The sequence below is a fragment of the Manacus candei genome, unplaced genomic scaffold (assembly GCF_025592945.1).
Source record: "Manacus candei isolate 608988 ecotype Guabito, Panama unplaced genomic scaffold, ASM2559294v1 h1tg000108l, whole genome shotgun sequence".
NCBI lineage: Eukaryota > Metazoa > Chordata > Aves > Passeriformes > Pipridae > Manacus > Manacus candei.
The window spans coordinates 243,300-264,410 of NW_026138156.1; the positions used below are offsets into that span (position 1 = coordinate 243,300).

General features: G+C 35.6%; 1 long non-coding RNA gene across 2 annotated transcripts in view; it reads left to right on the forward strand.

Moving 5' to 3' along the window:
- The first annotated feature begins 1,013 nt into the window (after nt 1-1,013).
- Nucleotides 1,014-21,111, forward strand: part of LOC127461556 (uncharacterized) — a 1,009,386-nt gene continuing 989,288 nt past the window's right edge. For both annotated transcript variants that reach the window (XR_007900135.1, XR_007900136.1), the window contains exon 1: nt 1,014-1,198. This is a non-coding gene — a long non-coding RNA (uncharacterized LOC127461556). The remainder of the gene's footprint in view (nt 1,199-21,111) is intronic.

Here is a 21,111-nt window from a genome sequence, read left to right on the forward strand (position 1 = left end):
AGACCTTGTGATAGAAGATGAGGAAAATTTAAAATAGATTAAACCTCAGCCAGGTTAATCATGAATAAAATGAATGAAAATATCCTTAAAAATAAAACATATTCAAAAAAGCTTGTGTTACAACATATATTTGTATGCAGTTAAATAAATATGCAGAGTATAGTTCTTGGATAGGTGTAAGGTGTGCTGTTCAGTGTAAGGTTGTACATTGTAAGCCAGACTTGATTCTCACCAGTGGGAAGGGAAAAATTTTTTCTCTCTGTTGTTTTTGTCTGTTTGTTTGTTTGTTTTTCTATTTATTGCAGGCCAAATCCTCAAGTCCCTCGCTAGTCTTTACTGCCGCAAAACTCACATTATCAGGAGTATTTCTCTTGATTAAAGAATGAATCAAGTAAATTTGCTCCACTGTTCTAATTAGTAAATGCGTCACTTGCTGCAAGGCTATCCCAAGACATTACACAGCACTCTGATCAGACTCACACATAGCACACAGCAAGGAAAACACAGACTGTTACGATGGAAGTACGGGATTTAAAAATTGTAACTGTGACTTAGGATACCTACACATTTAAGACTTTGTAAATCCTTCAAGTTAATTGACTTGAAATGTCAAGAAAAAGTCTATGTGTGCAAACACATACCACTTATATATGTAGGATGATCTTTTCCCACAATATTGACAGGAATTTAAACAGGCAATGCAGGGAGAAATAGCATTGGTGGGTGACCAAAATTCATTAAGCTGGTGAGGTGAAGGATGTGAGTGAGGAAGGCATGAGTAGAGTGGCATACATACTGAAATATCATAGGTCTTGAGCAGAAGGAAAATAGGTTTCAGATGATACTAATATCAGTTTTTGTAATTAAGTTCCCCGGCATGCCTGCCTGCTTTATTTTAGAGACACTTCCAGTTGCTGAACAGTCACTGCAACTTTCCTAGTGTCTTCCACTCTTACTAAACCAATAACTTTTAAAGATGTTTAGCAATTTCAATCCCTTCATGGGATTGTCCTAGTTAGGACAGCTGAGATCAGTTCATCATGTATGGGTGTAACCCAAAACTGTGTATTCTATAGCCTTCCATGCCATTTCCCAGAAACTGTTGTCAATAGACTATTCGCACCCTCTGCCCATAGAGCCTGACTCCTCAGGCTATAAACTAGGTGTTAAGAGGCCTGTGAGATAGGAGAATGTTTCTGTCCTCACACCCTTTGTGGAACTCCCCGCCCTGAGGGGAGCACTGAGCATTCCTGCCTGAACTGGAGGATATATAATCTTGGAGTTTTGGAACATTTTTCAACCCACTCGTGGGATCCAGAGGACGGCTGCATCTCATCGCTCTCAACCAGACTTAGACCACCACTGGACTGCGATCACCAGTTCTGGCCAGACTGCAGCAGCTCTCCCACCAGCAGGTTCTTCCCCTCTCCCTTTACTTTGGACTCAAACAGGGCCCAAGGAACACCACTTTGTTCATGTCCCAGGGTACTGGGTTATACATTTGGGTTTTTGTGGGTTGAGACCAATTGTTTGTTTGTATTATTGTACTTACTGTATTATTTTAATAAATTGTTATTCTGATTTATAATCTCTCCTTTGAGTTGAGTTCATTCCCCCTGCTGGTTAACTCTTAAACCAGCACAGGGATTAAGACAGTTAAAAATATTTCTTCTTTTGCCTTGCACAAAGCCTTTTTAAAAGAAGAAACTGATTTTGGCAGTTTAAGGGACCACAGGAATGCATCCTATATATATATCTGTGTGTTTGCACACTAAGCAAGAAATATGTAGGGAGTGCTCTGGCAGTTTCCAGCTACTGTCACAGCACGCCTAGGCATTACAAAAACTCTTTTGGAAGGATGGAAGAGCAGGGGAACTTTAGGGATGTCTTGATGCACATGGATATTTTTTCTATCTCTGAAAAATTATTCTATTACAGCTGAATATCTGACTCAAAGCTTCCTGCCTCATTGAGCTGAAATCCTGACTTTACGATGACCACTCCTGCACTGCCATGAACTTCCTGAGTTACCCAGCTAGGACAGTAAATCTACTGAGGATCAAAAATTGGGCACTGAACATTAGATGGATGCTTTGAAGAGTTTTGAAGAGCTAAAGGAGAAACAGGGGAGTTGCAGATGACAAGGGCCTGAAGGATACTTGATTTCAAGTGTTAACAATTTGCAACAACTGTATATCAATTATTAAGCTTTACCAGAGTTTAAACTTTGGCTGAGATAAATAACATCTTTTTCATTCAGGTACTTTAATTTAAATCTAAGGAAGCTTTGTTGTCTTGGTATAAGTGCATTTAGAAGTACAATTTTTCATGACAAAGCGTAATGTATCTTTGCTAATATTAACCAAAAAAAAGCACAGAAGTAGGAGTAAAAATAGCAAATGAGGGAAGTTTTCCTATATTTATTTTCAGACGTCCACCCTCCCACCCAAATGTTTCTAAAAATTGTCTAATATTTCAAGTCAGAATGATAGTACTTATCAAATACACAACAGTTTGCTCTACTTCTGTTTCCTTGCATTACCTCACCTTGCAGACTTCATAACCCAGTTGCATCCAAATATCTCAATCTGTCAAAAATATAAAACTTTCTGATGCACCTGTTCTTTCATCTTTTATGCATTATAATTTTTCTCTCTTACTCTATCATTTATTTTATTTTGGAAGCTTACCCACTGCTCAAGAGTTGTTTCTACAAAGTTAGAGCAATGAACGAAATATTGAATAAAGACTGTAATACAATTTTAAACATTTTAAATGAGTATTTCGTCCAAAATCAAATCTACAGTTCTTATTGTATTTGGTTGCTGCACAGATTGCAAGACTCATGTTCTTTCCCAGAATAACATCAATAAGCTATTTTCTCCAGCACCTGCTCACAAGTTTGTTGTGACTATTAACCATAGAAAAGTTACTTCAGTATTGGATCTCACTGATGAAAACCATCAAAGCATCTTGATTTCTTGCAGTTATTCTTGGATATTTTCTGGTTAAAGATATTCATAGTAATATCAAGCTCTTTGCCAATCTCTAATAGCTGCAATTCAAACAAGTCCTGCAAGTATTTTATATCAGTTTTCATAATCAACTGTGTAATTTCTGTCATGATTCTGCTGAGTTTTGAATTTTTTTAATAAAAAGATTGATGAAGAAAATATTTTTCCCATAGTGACCTTTCTACTGGATTCGTAAATATATGCATCTCTGTGTAAATATACATGTATATATATATATATCTTTCTGCATGTATATACATATTTAGATATATGCATTCCATTCAATACTTCTTAAAAAGTAAATCTTCTACCATCTTCTGTGAAAATGGCAGAATGGGAAATTCCCAAACAATAAAATAACTGGTAGCATACTGTTGACTGTATGAGCACATCAAATCTGAGATGTTATCCTTGGCCTGTGAGCCTCTCATACAAGGGAAAGACTGGTAATTTATTGATGTTCTAGTTTTGATTCAGAATTCTAGCTAGGACTAAGAAAAGCTCCTGTAATGAAAATCTCCTGGCAAAACTCAAATGTCTCAGAAATATTCTGAGGAATCTTTTTTCCCCCTAAATGTCATTGTAGAAATAAAGCACCCATTGACTTATAATCCACGTAGTCCAAGGCTGTGCCCAGGACAAAGTCACACATACACAGGTTGTTCTCTGTTCTATGAAGGGTTGCTTGCAGGCACAACAAAAGTAGTCTTGGAAGTTGATGAAACTGTTGATAGTGCAGGGATTGTTACAGTAAAGTGATGAGAAATACTTCAGAGTTTAGTCAGTTCTGCCAAATTCAATAGCTTTGAATGTAGTGTGGCCAAAATATTCCTTATGTGCACCACCCCCCCCCCCCATTATTGCTGTTCAGGGTGAGTAATATTGGCAGATACTGACTCTCAAGTGCATACTTTCAGTGCTGATGTTTCAGCCATATGCTTGTTGAAAGATTTTCTTGCTGAACATTTGAGTCTTTTCTTCTGCAGGTGCTCTAACAAGTCCAAAGGCTGAAACACTATTTTCCCAGACAGAAAAAGTTCCCATTGACCAGAGTTATAATTTTTAAAGCACACTTCATATGACAATTCTAATTCCCCTTTAATTCCAAATGTTAATAGTTCCCCTTGGCTTCCTTATCTTTTTAGTGCACGAGTGTATAAACCCTAATATTTTTTTTCCAGCCCATGAATCAAGGCAACACTTACAATGTAGAACACTCAGGTTTACTGAAATAGAAGAAAATGTTAATCTCTTGCAAAGTGTTTATATTATCACAGAGTTTCCTAGTAATTAAGTAATTCTTCATGGCAAATCTTAAAAACACAAACAAACCTGGCTTTTGAGTGTGACATAACCAATATGATAATTGCAGGCAACAAAGAGCAAGAAATGTTCTGCAGACAGATAAATTTCCATCTGCATTCTTAGTTTTTTTTTCATCAGTCATTCTGTGTATTGGTAAGTAGAGGTATTAGGTAGAACTGGTTGCAGACCGAAGTTATGTTTTGAATACTGTGTTTTAAAGAATTCACTTCAGTTATGGGTTTGTCAAAAAATGAAATTTCTGAAGCATAAACACATTTGCATTTGGGAATGTTTGAGAGAAGTCTAGACTTCAAATTTATGGAAGTGTCTGTGAGTCGTCATCAGCTTATTGCTGAGAAGCTCCTGAACCAGGAGTTGCTGCGACAATCAAAAGTAATTTTAGAATCTTTTCAGCTAATAAGATTATTTTGCTTATAAGCTACGACAGTACTTTAAATACACATTTTTTTTTATCACAACTCATATATAAAAATTAATTTTCTGACTTTAAAAAAACCACAACCTTTTCTTCCGTACTACAAATGCAGTTTTATGGATCAGAACAGATGGTGGTTTAGAGTGAAGAGGTACTATGAAATTAGTGGGATACTGTGTAGTGACAGATGTTAGTAAGAGCTTATGAGTTTAGTCTTTTTTATATTTTCTTTATTGTAGTTTTATAGTACATTTCATGTAGTTTTAAGCAACATAATCCTGTTTTGCTATCATTCCAGTTTGTGTGTTGAATTTTTGCTTCACAGAGATTCTTGGATGTTCCTAGGTTTTCAACAAGTCTATTATTTAAATATGCCATTTCTAACAAGCATTTGAGTACAGAAATAAATAATTATATATATATATGTATTTTTATTCCTATAGAAAGAAAAATATGTGTCTAAAGGCAACAGTCAGAAGGGTTCCAAAGATGAGAAAAATGCAAGAGAATGGAAATCTGTACCAGATATGAAGTCTGCCAGAGCATATGGAAAAGAGAATCCTTAACTGAGAAATCTTCACTGAGAATGAACCTGTTAACCAAAGCAATTTAAATCCAGGCAATGTTCACCGGAGTGCTCCTGCTGACCTCAGCCTTTTTCTCATAGCAGAGGGAAGCTTTTGAGGGATTTCCCCAACCAAGTGGAACTGAACCTATAAGTGCACAGGAAAATGATGCATTTCTTGCAGTTTATTTTTGCCTGAATCCGATTATGCCTAGTCAACAGCCAGTTGTTTCCTCAAAATAGACTAAACAGGGAACTCTTTGCAGAAAACTTGGAAAAAATGAAAGCAAGCTAGTTGTAGGAATGGATTATAACAGTGATTTTTGGATTTTGTTTTGTTTTTTTTCAAAGCAGTTTAATATTTTCCACTCTAACCTAGGGATTACTAGATCACTCTGATCCAGTTGCCCAAGTGGCATTGCCAACTGCGACTCTTGAGAGAATTCTTAAGGCAAGTAAGTGGATTACATGTCAAGCACTGTATTCTCTGCATTTTTCAATTCAGCTAAGCTCTGGGAATTGCAGATAGCAGCTAAAAGAGCCCCCACTTTAAAGAGAAAGGTATAAGTGTCTGAAGTGGGAAAGGATTTTCTGACTGTTAGATTTGCCCTGAGAAATTGAAGATGGGTTTCTAAGGAAAGGAAAACAAAGGAACTGTCTCAGAATCTTTGAGGGCTGCAAATGGGAAACAGAGACTTAAGATGGTCTATATAGGCATCATAGGATTTAATGGATTGAAGGGGAAGGTCAGGTAATTTTGTGGGGCTGAAAATAGCAAACACGTTCAAATTTATGACTAAAATGGTAATGTGGAAAGAAACTCATTTTTTATAATATAAAGAATAGTCATAAAAAAATGAAAAACTAACAACACTCACAAAAATATGAATCTGAGGTGATGAGAGTTGATATTATCAGATGAAATGAAGCTTATTTTTTTTTTAAGAAACTCCAATGGGAGAACTGAGAATTAACTGCCTTTAAACTTTTTAAGTCAAGGTAGTTTGTCTTGAGGGACAGTTCATAAGTATTTCATGTACTCAGAGTCATAGGAAACATCTCTATAATGTCATTTTAAATGATAATTATGTCTATGAAAGGCAACACTTGAATTTAAACATGAATTTAAGATTAAATATTAAACTACTAAAATTCTATTTTGCTCCTATATTTGTTGCAAGCTGACACCGAACCAGCCTGATGGTATTATTGATATTGCTATTCATAACACTCAGAAATAAATTTCTGTGTCTACCTTTCCTCAGGAAGACTGCAGTTTTGCTTTTTCTCAAAGAACCAAGGAAGGACTGCAATAGTAATGGAGAAGCGAAGATTTAGGCAAAATTTGAGCAATTTAAGTAAGTCTCAAGTTAGTATTTTCTCTCAAAATTATTCCACAGCCCACAGAGCTGGAACCTACAAATCTACAACATAGATTTGCAATTGCATTGTTCATTAGCATTTTGCAAAAGAAGATCATTGGGGGTATGCTTAATGGACAGCTTGCAATTCTAACTGTGTTCTTGCTAAAAACTCATTAAGTGCCAGTAAATATGAGGGAAATGAAAGAAAGCAGAGATATTAAAGAGGCAATGATGATCCAATAGAGGAAAGACGTATTTTCATTCACTGTGTAAACAAAATGGCAATTGCCCTTCCGACTCCTATGTATTGATGGCAAACAACTTGTGTGCAAGGAGAGCATTTTCTATGTGTATACTGTAACTTTGTGGGCACGCAGGCAGTGGGGAACGTGCAGCAGGTATTAAGTGGATAAATATGCCTAAAGATTGTATTTGGCTGGGTGAGACACAGACGCCTGGCAGAGGGGATCTTGGTGACACAACGCAGCAAGCTCTCTGCGTCTTGTTGGATTAAAGACTAGATTTGTGTCTTAGCCAATATAATGTCATGTTGAGTTATGTAAAGCCCATCACAGAAATGCAAACACAATGCAGCAGCAGCATTCTTTGGCACGGGCTCTTCAGCTATTTTCCTGAAACCAATTTGATGTCTTGCTACAGATTGTTTTTCCCTTGCGGCACAGCCACACCATTAGTTAAATTCACTTCTTTTTTGCTGAATTATTATGATGTAAACACCATAGTTTAATAACTGCAATATTTTCCTTAAATGCAATACCTTAGGACAACTAAAAAGTTGATACCATAGTAAATAATGAAAATGATATTATGGAGTAGAGGAGGCAAGTAACATTCAGCTAAAAAATATTTAGTGTTTAAGGAAAACATCTTGACTGATAGCAGGATATATGCATTCATATAATCAGACAGAGACTGAATATACTGAAGACTAGCATTAGCAGTCACTGAGCTCAGTAGTACCATTCCTTAAGCAATCAAAGATCGTCTTATTTGCAGGTTCAGACTGGTTCAGAGTGCATGGAGAAAGAAAAGCAGCACCTGGGCCTATTTCACCTCTTTCCATAAGTGGATAGCAAGAGGACAGAACCAGATGCATGATGGAAAATGACATGCCAGACCTCATCTCTGTGCAAAGCAACAAAAGATCAGTTCTTCCAGGGGGAAAAGAGGGAGTGGGGAACAGAATAAGACAGCAGTTCAGAATAACTGTGAGTGAGAGGGAACCTAATCTCTGGTGTGGTGTACTGTGACTTTCAATTTCTCCTTTGCCTAAAGCATCCTAATTATGGTTCTATCTAGCCCTAAGTGTTAGAGCTATGGTACTAAGGATCCAGGCCTACTGTCCTTATATTTTATATCAAACTCAAAAATCATTTTAGGGATGAAAGTTCAGACTTAAACAAGGTTTTTGAATGCAAGCTTAAATGATGTCCTCAAAATAAAATACCTACAGGTGCCTTCCTTTCACTTTGTCATATACTAATATTAAGCCTAATGTAGCTAATACACTACAGAGTTTTCTTTCAGGTCAGCTTTGTAGGGCTCCTTTGTACATGATAGCATTTTGAACACCATGAAAAAGGGTTTTTTGAAAATGTCAACTTTAAACTGTGTGATGCATCCAAAAAAGATTTAGAAAACATCAAGATTATAGCATAATGTTCTCAAATTGCATATACTGGAGTTTATTTTCCTTCATAATATCTTTTATGATAAATGTGAAGTCATGTACCAGTGTAAAAATGTGAGCATAGCAGCATTTATTTTGCTACCACTCTTTGATTTTATAGACCTACTTACATTTACCTCCGTGTTCAGAAATACTGAATAGTGTGTGGCTGTTATAATTTCTCCTTCCAAAACAACTTTCACTTTATAGTAAGATAAAAATCAAAAAGTTATCTTGTGAAAGTCAGTATTCCCTTCAAAGGGAAGTTAGTACTTTCCAATGGCACCATAATTCTCATTCGTTAAATCTTCCTTTCAGAATATTTTGGTTTAGTGGGTTGGTTTGACACTAATCATGTGTAACAGTTGTTTGCAAATGTGCAGCAACACTGTCTGTTGGGATCTGTAAAAACACTAATAGCTCCCGGAACTGTTTGCTGCAGGAACAGTGGGTTGGCTGCAGCTGTTGACAGTGATGAAAATGGGCATCAAGCTGAGACAGTCCAAGCTTGTCCTGATGATAAAGGATTATCCACCTTGAGAGCTGATTGCAATTAAAGGATTATCTTACCTAGAGAGCTAATTGGAATACTGGATCAATGATTAAGCTTTGAAGTCATTGGTTCAGGCCAGAGGTGAGATGATTTGTATTGCCTGTAGATATTGGTTCACACGAACCCTGCATAATGAAATGACCCACAAGAAAATGATAATTTAGTCCCAATTCATGCCTGCATCAAGAGAGGTCTCATTATTAGTTTATCAAAGCAATTCAAGGGTGTATTAACATTAGTTAGGGATTGATTAGAGCTTTATAAACATTAATTTGCTCTCCTTTACTGTGAAAAACACTAGATGCTTCTGGACACTTCATAACTTTAAAGACTGTGTGGACAGTAACATCTTCTCATGTGCTTACTCAGCATATTTTGAGGTGAATGCATTCAAATAAAGACTGCTCCATTGATCTGAGAGCATATTTTGCCCCTAGCTATTATAATTGCAAAATACATGGTATTACCTCTCTTAAGCCAACATGCCATTTAAAATTTGTGCCTGCATTACTAGAGGTAAACATATGAATGAAAAACTGAATTTTTCATTATTTTTTATATATTTTTGAAGTTTCCATAAGTTTACAAACAGTCTGTGTGTAAAATGTTGTGACTAGGTTTCAAAATATAATAGTTGCTGTATTAATTTTCAATAAAACCATGTTCTAAAGCAACACAAGCAAAAAAAAAAAAAAAAAAAAAAAAACAACCAGGAAAAAACATCAAAATCTCTGTTTCAAGTTCCACTAAGTGTAGTTAATTTTAAACATGTATCTGTCAATTAAAAGGAAAAACCAAATTCACTCAAAACCCCAGGGGGTGTAACAGAGATATCCTTAACTCATGATCTTTACTGGGAAAAACACAACATGGAAGTTGAGCTGATGCTGAAAAAGTATTCATGCTTGAATATTTGCATAAATAAAACTGTAGACATTAATAGACTTTAAAAGTTTTCAGGTACTGTGAAATATACCACCTGTGCTAGGTACCACCTACAGGATTGTCAGTACTAAAACTCAGACTGAGATGCCAAAGTGAAGTCCTGCTCTAGAAGTTTGAATCTTTTGTTTGATTTTAGTTTCATATTTGCTCATGTTTATTCATCTCTAACAAAGCAACAGAGAGAAAAACAATAACAGAAATTAAGGCCACTATTATAAATTACAAAATCTGACAGGATGAACTCATGCAAGCTATCACAGAAAGAAAATGGATTTTTTTTCCTTGTTTTAATTTATTTTATTTTATAATGACAGTCACAAAAGATAGGAAAATCCAGAGAAAAAACTAGACATGAAGAAATCTCTTTTGCCTATTTTGTTAGAAATTGGGTATATTAAGATATTTTATGGAAATTTCTTAAATTTTATTTAACTTCTCAAGAAGAAATGTATTAAAATTATTTAAAAAAAAAAAACCAAAAACCAGTATTCAAGGCCAGAAAAAGTAAAGGTTGTCAATGTCATGAGCTTCACACTTTTATGAAATATTGCTGTTGGTTTTGGGTCATAAAAATGATAGCTTCACTCGCAAAAGAGCAATGAATCATATATAGAAGTCTTGGGGGAAAAAAATGAGCTTTCATCTACACATTACTTTATTATTAACCAGAAGAGTTATTACGTTATCTTGGAAACCTACACCCCATCTGGAAGTTACTCCATGGTTGAAGGATCTATGAAGATGTGCTTCAGTGGAAGGAATACATTTCTGTGAAAGCATCACACCTAATGTACAATACACTGAGCTTTGATTTCATGGTCTCCTGCAGGCTGCACAAATATCACTCAGTACAGCTTTTACTGGGAAATGACAGTCAGGAAGGGATGAACAGGAGCTAGATATCCTGTAATTTCAAAAGCTTACTGACTGTTTAATTCACTCAGTTGCCTGGAAATTTTACTCCTGATAGGATTAAATCCTTATTCTAAGTAACAATATAATGATACCCTTGAATATTTACCTCAGTGTTGTCTTTGGTGAAGAGTGAGTTTAATTTCCTTGAAAACCCAGGCAGCAGTTGAATCTCTAAAATCTAGGTATTTGAATCTCTGCATGAATGAAGAGAGCAATGCTTGGAGTTAACAGCTGAACAGTATAAAAAAGAAGTCAAACTAATTTGATTCTAAGGCGTGTATCATCTTGATAAGTATTGGAGGTATTACTGAACTGAGAAAGAAGTTACTATCTGTGATAGCATACGAGCTAATACTTTCACCCAGCTCCTCACAAACTTTTGTATCTTTACTGTTTTGACGAATTTTGGGTGACTTTTCAGAGGATCAACACAAGCTCCCCTTTGACAACTCCCTGAAAAATTTCAGTCAAACTATTTTAAAATCGCCTCTTGTGAAGCCTCACAGCACATTGACTTCCCTGTCTTCTCCACCAGAAACAAAGGAAATGGAGGTAACTAGGATGGACTTATCCAAACAGCTGAACTTTGAAAGAGTTGCATGTAGCCAATAAAAAGCTTAAAAATGGAAAGTGCTGCAGTACGGTGCTTTGTCTTATTAATTTATTGTGGGTGTTACAAAAATTTAGCAGAATAAAGTCATACAGAAGCACTTCAGGACCAAAATCAACACTTTGGGCCTGGTATGGTTTCACTTCAGGACATACAGATCCATACTGTATACCCCTCTTGTCCAAACAAATGAAGGAGATTATTAATTCTTTATGTGGAACAGTTACTAAAGAGGATAAAGTGTGCATTTTGTGCCTGGCTCACTTGATTGCTAGTTAAATATAAATCAGATACTAGAGCTATTCCTATGTCCTTTTCCTAGAAAGAAAAACTAGATAGCTTCCAGAAATAATACATTGCCAAGATAATACATCACTAAAACCTTGCTGTTGAAAGATGTTTTAACAAAGCAATTTAGGCTTGGTGACTTCACTGGCACGGGGCCAGTATTCACCAATCTTCTGATATATAATTTTATAAACTATGCCACACATTTCTTTAACCTCAGAGGAATGCTACATGTGTTACTTAAAATAATATAATGTGATTTTTCTTAGCAGCCTGGGAAAGAGGTTGAATTTGAATCTGTGGTCTTCATCTTACTATCAGATCAGCATTTCTCCTCAGAGTTGAAAATGATGAAACTTACTGTTCTGCCTTCTTGGAGATCAAATTCCATGTGGAGCCCTGGATAAGTTCTGTAGAGGTATAGTATACAAAAATAGTAAAACATAGAGTCTAAGATGGTGACAATCCTTCTCATTAATTTGCTCGGAAAATTAAAAGTAGCAAAATTTTAACAAATGTCATTTACTGTTAAAAAATAATTTTCTTATTGCATGTCAGTTAATTGTGACTGTGATAATTTAAATTTTTTCCTGTCAAATGTATTGGAATGTGTTTTTCTGGTCTTTTCATGGCTTCTCTTTAGGTTTTAACTTAAGAGAGATGTAATCATTATTGCAGTTATACTCGGAAAATGTCACCTTCATTGCTATTCAAAGTCACATATGTGTGGCAACTGGTTCTATCATAAGATTATATCTGGTTTGCTGCTACTAAAAGTGTGATTTAATATCTAACTCTATCTGACTTGGCTGTCTCTAGTTAAAGATGGGCAATAACTTTTAGTCAAGTGCATAAACTTCTTACAAAGGCTTTGTTGTCATAAATTCTTCTCTGTTTTTTCTATAAACATATGGTTTCATCCTCTGATGTGTTGAATGTCGCTTGGAATCAACATCTTTATAGGTTGTGCCAGCCATATGATTTCTGAAAACTAGTGTTTCAGCTTTTATTATCATCACACAAAAGTACTGAAAATGTGTTCAGGGAAAATTATGGTATGAAAAGCGTTTAGGTATGAAAAGTGTTCAATCTCACAAGGAGCATTTGCTAAGAAAAAGCTAATAGGTATAGCAAATCTTCCAAATAAAAAAAAAAAAAAAGGTGAAACACTTTATGTCCTAAAGTGCTATTGACTTTGTATAAATTTAGCAATTTATTAATTTAAGGCAACATTATACTTTCATATGCCAGACTAACAGAATAAAGTGGCAAATACACATTCTACACATGCTTGAACTAAAGAATTAATTTAAAATACAAACACCTTGGTGGTAAAAGCGTTAAGTTATATATTGCTTACAGTGGAAACAATTATATAGATCAACCTTGTTTACGCTTTCCTTATTCTTTCATAACAGCATGACTTTTAGTTTTATTTTCTAGGGTATAGAGAGAATGACACAAATCTAGTAGATGGATTTAAGTTTACTGAAACTTTGTCAGTTATGTTTCACTAGAAGAAAATAGAAATAAATAATATCGAGACTACACCACAATTATCATAATATTATAATTACTTTCTGGAAATGTTTTTTGATAGTGTTTTATGCCATGCTATCATACAATGATTTATACATTATATGAAATAAAACAAACAAGTAGAGAATGAGGGAGAGTGAATCTAGGATTACTTAATACTGTAAAAACCTGTGAAAGGCAATAAATATAAGCACACAGAAATCTTATTATACAAATATAAGCCATCCATTTATTATTATTTTGTTACTTTAAATAACATAGATTACTGTGAGAGTAGTCTCCAAACACGTAACAGCTAAGAATAGAACTAAAAAAATCCCAAACAATCTAACAAAAAAAAAGCATGTAACTTTGAAAAGGAAAATTAAAAGCTAGGAATGAGAAATCAATACTCCAGTTCTCACTGTGTACATAAGTGTCAAAGTTAATTAGTTATAATTAATTTAACTTTAATTTATATTGAATTGCTATTATTAATAATAATAATACATGTTCTTTGAGTCAAATTAACATAATGCTCATATGTGAATAAACTCAAGAGGGCAAGAGAGAAAATGTCAAGGGAACTGTAAAGTTTCATTATTTTCTTTCCAAAGCTAGACAATAAATTTCAAACATTGGCTCTTTGAAAGATTCTAGTTGTGTTCATTTGTTTTGACTGGTTTTTGACAGCAAATGTCAGTCCCATGCTTTCTGGCCTTCTGAATGCAGACTATTACTTTATAATTTCTGTTGTCAGGCCCCTTAAAGCTGAAATAACTTAATAAACAATTACATGTATATATTATTTTAATAAATAGAGCACATGGCTTGCTTTCTTTCAGACAATGCCTGCAATGGCCAGTGAAGAAAACTAATCAGCATTGGATTCAGACAGCTTTCCCTTCACCTCTGGAATGGAGACATGTCAGAATCAACAAAGTTATTATCATCCCTACTTTTTAAGTACTGTGGAAGCCATTTTAGCCTAAATTGGGTTTAGGAATAGCCTTGATGTAAAGGTTCACCCCAGTAACCTGTAAGGTAAATAAGACTGCTATGGAGAACTTCTCTTAGATTTGGAAGAGAATCCACTAATTTAGTTGCTGAATAAATCAGAAGTATCCCTTCATCTCACCTTGTGCAATTTTTCAGTCCAGGCTCAGTCTTGTTTAGTGTGTCTTGGTTTTGTTTAGTGTGTGAATGGCTACCTAGCGTGGTGTTAAAACAGAGTAACACTAAAACCATTTTACCAAAGTATTTTTTATAAGCAAGTGCTCATTGCAATTCTTTTTGCAGACTTTCTGCCCACTCCTGGGGTAGTTGCTGTTTCTATGTCACTTGGAGTTCAACAACTTGTTGTGTCGACATGTGTACAAGAGTAACAGTGATGAAAAAAAACAGTGGCTGTAGACAGGAACATGTAGGTTATTAGAGTTTCTTCTAATCTTTTTAAGATTAGGAGTTACTTATGTTACTTAAATACTGCATCATTCTTTCTGGAATCATTGAATTGGGCCTCAGATAAGTGTTATCATTTGTGTAATAAATAGGACTCAGCAAATAACATATATGTAATTTGAATGAAAATGCTTAGAGGAGAAAGCCTTGGGTTACTTTAGGACAGCTGCCATTATATTACACTGTGAGAAAATAAGAAATGTCATTTCCCTGGGAGCCATTAAAGGGCCCTTAGCTCTCATCATAGGTAGGAGCTGGGGATGATGTAAGTGCTATATTTAATAAGCCATGAGTTTGGTAAAAAGAATTTAGAGTGCATTTTGGTGAAATTCAAATAAACAATTACTGTGAATCTGCAAAGTAGTTTTAATACAATAGCTATTAGACTAACCCATGAAAAATCTTGTGTTTTGTTCCTTCAGGTCCCACTGGACCAAGGCAAAGTCTAGAGTCAGTTAGGATTATGGTTAGGGGTAAGCAGACTAGAATGAGAACACTATTTATCCAGGCATGATTGAATATTGTCTAGACCTCATCTAAGGATAGCAATAGAATATCTAAACCAGATACCATGGCATGGCATTGAGACTGATGTAAAGAAATCTACTCCCAAATACATTTAGTGCAATATTTTTTACATTTCTCAGAGAGACAAGGAATTGGGCTTTTCCAGTGTGTTCAATTTCAGTTTCAAGTTAGTGTTCAAATTTGTTAGAATATATGGACTGTGAGTAGGTGTAACACAGCTCAGGAACCATCAGATTATTAAATGTGTGACTTCCAAATGCCATTTGAGGGAGTATTCCTTCTCTATTGGGGATCAGAATTTATTAAAATAGTAGCAATCGATTGATACTATGTACCCCAAATTATTGTAGTAGTCACTAGTTTTCTTGGGGAGAAACTAGCTGCATAACTTCTCAGTCTAAGGTAGCTTTTGGGTCTACTCCTTGAAGCACCCATGTGTTTGGAGTGTTCCCCACCATATCTTGGGGTGTTCAGAACTGGTGGCAGCTGTATTACACAGATCATGGTTTCTGAGAGGGACAGACAGCCTGTGTACCAGGCACAGCCTTGCACTCTTCCTTGAAACAGCAGGGCACATGGCAGGGTCATGCTGTGCAGTCCCTCACTTGCTACTTTGACTGTAGAAAATCTTAGTCACAGTCTCTCTGCTATTGTATCTCCATGTTCTGTGGTAAGTAGAGGCCCAGGCACCATCCACCAAACGAAATGCATCCTGTCTGTCAAATGCTTTCAGCTCTCTCGCAGGGCACTTATCGCTCCCTGTGAAAGAGGACCCAGTACAATGGCATATGACTTAAGAGGATTTCTCTGAGCTTCAGACTGGAATGAAGGGTTCTACTCCTTTGATGAGGCTTTGAACCTGCAACTTTATACTTGCAAAGCCTGTACTAGCACCATCACCACCTTCTCGTGCTATGGGTGTGCATCAGGGAGAGCTAATCCACATTCTCATTCCATGAATTTAAAACTAAGGGGGCTTGCAGCAAGCATTAAACTTTATCTTAGGTAGTCAATAGTAAAAGAGCATCCATATGTCACTCTGGTTTCAAAAGTAGATAAGGCACTCAGCTGCATTCTTTAATGCAAATCCCTCTAAAACCTTATATGCTATTAGTAGTCTGCTAGTTATTTGATGAAAGAGAAAATTAACTTTTCAAAGAGCAAGGCAAAAAATAGAACTGAGTCTATTGCACCAACCAATCCAATATTCTGCACAATGAGATAGTGTTTCTTTCTCCTCATTATGCCTAGCAAAAGCAATCAACAGAAGCCTGAAATGATAATTGTACAGAAATGCAATCTGATTAAAAGTAGAGATCGGCAGGTATTGGAAATAACCCACCTATCTCTGAAAGAAAATGCAAAGTCTATATGGTACGAGTGTTGGATTGTTTTAACTCAGCATTGCAGGCTTGGTGTTCTTTCTAGCTAACTTTGCTCTGGGTTAAGACAACTGCACTCATAATGGACATGTGTCAGTTTAAAACTCAAGTAAATAACATGACAATTAATGCCATAATGTTCATTCAATGTAAAGACTCGTATGTACATTAATGTTGTGATCTCTTCGCCACTTATTCTACCCCAAAGCTTTCAGTAAGCTGCAGTAAATCAGAAGCTAATTCTGGGTCACACCAAGGTTAATTAGAGAAGATTAAGATGGTACTGGATTTGCCCATAAATTCTGTAGCAACAGTTATTAACCATTTGGTGTTTAACTAAAATAACACAAAATTATGCCAATCAGGGTCTTATATTATATTTGCATTAAGTGAGGGGGAAAAAGCTATTTCAGATACTGTTATTTGGGAATTGCTGATGAGTGGCAAACTGTCAGGGAAAATGCTCCTTTAAGAATAAATTGGAATAAATGGGGAAAGATAAGTGTGAGACACTTGTGTGTACTTTTTCACATACCCACAAGCAGGCTGGGGACTCAGTATGTTCAAGATTAATTTGATAAATAGCAGCTCCTTTTTCAGCACATGCTGCACTGAATCTGCAGAATATAGAGATGGATAGAAGGGAAAATTATCAGAGGGAAGAAACAGGAGGGTAGATCTAAAGGGTACCTTAACCCTATCTTTCATAACACAAGATGATTTATGTACACTCCACCTAAACCGTATGCAATACGGTTTCTCTTCCAGCACAGTAACTGCATTTGGAAATGACTTTTATGTTCATACCATTTTTGAGTCCTACTTCAGCCTGCCTCTCCCTCTTCCTCTCTGCTTTATACAAAGCAAACATTTTAGTTCTTGGATTCCTAGTGCCTTATCCTTGCATTGCACAGGGAGTAAATTTCAATTTGCTTCCAAGGGAGAGGGAAGACCCGAGCTGAGGGTCTTCATAAAGGCAGTTGAGTTCTACACTATTCTTGGTGGCCATTCTGGGACTGACCCATTCCCTAGATGGGTCTAAGAGAAAACTGGTATTGCTGGTGTGCAGAAAGCATCAGACAGCATCTTTGCTGTGTCACCTCTGTAGGACTATGGAGGAAACTTGATTTAATAGTGGCAGTAAAGAATAGATATTTGTTTGAAAATATTTGTCTGAGAGAGGAGAGAGCATTAGCTGCACTGTAGAGTATACCTGTAATATAACTAAGACAACTGTGGCCACAAGCGTATGATTGCTTTTTTTATAAGTAAAGAGTGTGCAACGGAAAGTATTCAGCTGAATCTCAGCTTTAAGAAAACAGAAATTCAAAGTGAAGGTGTTTCTGTTAAAGAGAAGAAAATCGGAAAATCCTGCTTATGAAGGTAAGGAGACTGAACTGCTTAGTTTAAAGAAAAGAACCATTTTCATTATATATCTTAAATTTTGGGGAAAGTGTTATAGAAGGTAAAAATAATGGTAGACTTCTCACTAGGTAGTGTTATTTACACTGACTAAGACAAGACAAAATTATAACTACTCAGGCACAGGAAGGCTTCCACTATCTATAAGCTGCTAATAATTTCTGTGAAGCCATAAACCTTAACAATATTTAAGTAAAGAAACTAGTCAGGGAAAGCTGTGAATGTAACTATAGTGGCAATCAACAGTAGAAATATTCTACAGCAAACAGCCCTATCAGGGAACCAGCTGGAAGAACAGGTATAAAATCTAGATAAAGATGACAAGATGGGTGACAATGTTAAAGATGACAGAAAAACAGACAAAGCCCTTGTTCTCAGAAAGCCTTGGGGCAAGAAGACGTTTCATGTAGTTAACTTACCTAGGGTCTCACAGTCTATTGGAAGTGTTGTTTTGGATGTACAACTTTCTACCATCCCCAAATAACTGCTCTCCATCACAAATCAGCCAAAATAGCAGAGGTTGTAATCATGAGATGTCCCACAGAGTCAGGCTAATGCTCTACCAGTGGTCCAGCCTGATTTTCTGTCTTTGACAGTGACAACAATGACAGTGATGCTACGTAGAAAAGATATACCAGTCAGACCACTACCTACTCTGAAAAGAGGCACTTCTTTTGATCTTTTTTGAACTAATCTCCTGCCAATAGTTCTTTTATTCTAGTATTTGGAAAGCAGCAGTTCTGTCTTCACCTTATCAAGCCATTCAGCAGAAGTGGCTGCTGTGCATATAGAAAGGCAATCAGCTGGTGAGAAATAGCCCGTGGCAATGCCAGGCTTGCTCTACATACACAGCATATCTGCTTTGCTATGTGAAGGAAGAGGTGTAGTCTTAGAAATTCCTTGGACTCTGACTTGTCCTTATTGCCAGAGATGCCCATCTCAACATTGGCTCACACAGTCACTGCTGTTCTTCTTCAGATTTTATCCCAAATATGTTATGATAAACATGATTATTAATAAAGTAATTTTTAAATGTTTTTTTGCATTTAATTTTTTTTTACTTTCTAACATTTGTATTTACTGCTGTCTATTGAAATTTGATGCTTTAATTTGGTCTTTAGAGCAGCTAGTTAAAACCAGCATGCATACTAAATAATAGAATTAGACCTGTGAGACATAAGATAACAGAGTGGGAAAGGGACGTCAGTGGTACAAAATAAATGCTGTTCCTTACAAAACTGCAGGAACCAAGGAATGTTTCCCATAAATATCTACTGAGGATCAAGATTGTGCAGTACTTCTGCCACAAGGCACTTGTATTCTAAAAGCAGCATAGAAGGAGAAAGCTTCAATGCATTTTTCTTCCTTTCTCTTTTAGACAGTACATACTCACGATGACATCCACTTGCTACCTTACATTTAATTTAAATATTTGACTGCTTCATCTGCATGACTCTCAATTATCTATCTTCTCTATTATGACTTGCCTCATTCCAACTCTTCTAAAGGAACTTTAGGAAAGAAAGAAATGGAGGGGAAAAAAGTATAAATTAAGGTTCTAGGGTCCCAAACAACAGAGTAATCCTGATTTGACATTCAGGATTGACAATAATCTTTCACAGGCTGTAATTTTAGGATTGCAGAGCTTGTGTCCTTTTGGCCTTTGGAGGTGAGGATTTTGTGTCACCATAAATAAGACACAGTCCTCTATAAGCTGCAATATATATCTCTATTTGGTACTGAGATGTTTTCTATTCTACTCTCAGTACTTTATGCCTACAATCTTGATTCTACTGGGTGCCTTGAGACAGACAGACATGCAAGGAGGTAGGAAAGTTATTCTAAACTGGTTTTGAGGTTTAAAAAAAAGATAAGAGCTCCATTCACTGAAAGACTACACATATTTTTGTGACTTTTCTTCCTAAACATGCTTTTTGCTGAAAAAACCCCTCATATTTAATATGTGTACTTTTATTTGTATTAATTTTATGTGACTTTTAACTCTCTTTTGATGAGAGAGGTCTGCTAAAAATAAACCAACAATAATTATTCTACCTGCTTTTTAAAAATGAAAATAATGGAGGAAAAAGTCACAGAATTTTTGTTGGAGAAAAAAATATTCATGACATATTCTTTCCTGTGTGCATAGCTTCCAGACCATGTAAAAAAATCCAACAAGCAAAAAAAACAACCCCCCCCAAAAAAAATCACAGAATGTATTGTGAAAAATTCCAGATTACAGAATTGTTTACCCTCTTTAAAAAAAGGAAATTACAATAAACATTACTATATAGTATTACCTGTTTGTGTTATATTAGTGTCTAGAAAAAGCATAGGATTGGAAAAGGTAATGTATTAATTTTATATCTTGGTGAATACTAATTATTTTACACTAATAGTATTTACTATTCTCTTCATTCATTATTAGAGTACTACATCAGGTTTTATTACCCTTGAGAAAGTTAAATACTTATGTCAAGAATGGGTAATTACACCTGTATCTTCTGTTTCCTTTTCTCCAGCAATTGTATAAAATGTATGGGTACAGTCTGCCTAGTCAGTCACCAAACTCTGCATCTTTATTTTAAGGCCACAGTTCTACAGTCTCTTTCTGTTATATTTAACCTTTTTCCCTGGATTTTTCTTTTACCTGAAGAAACAACAGAATATAACTTATATTTTCATCAGCAGTGATTTTTGACTCTCAAGATATTGAAAGAAAGACTAAATCAGCTTATCCTACCTCCAACCAAATGTCAGCCCTAGATACTACTTATTATAGGGCATATCTTAAGAAGGAGTAATCATTTTTTATTTATTAATGCAACAATAGAGCTGGAAGAGAATTGCTTCACAATCCTCAACACTACAACTGGAAGAATTAACAGCTGTGAAAAATAAAATATATCTTACTAATAAGATGTGTACTCAGTATATATTTACACCCAGTAAACATCTAGATGTAAAGAACATAGAAGAGCCCACAGAACACCCCACTGACAGCTAATGCAAAAGCAAAGCCATTTTAACTCACCTCTTCTAATGCAAGATGCTGGGACCCATTACATGACACTCTAGGACTGGAAAAATGGGTAAAAAACCATCTACCTAAGTA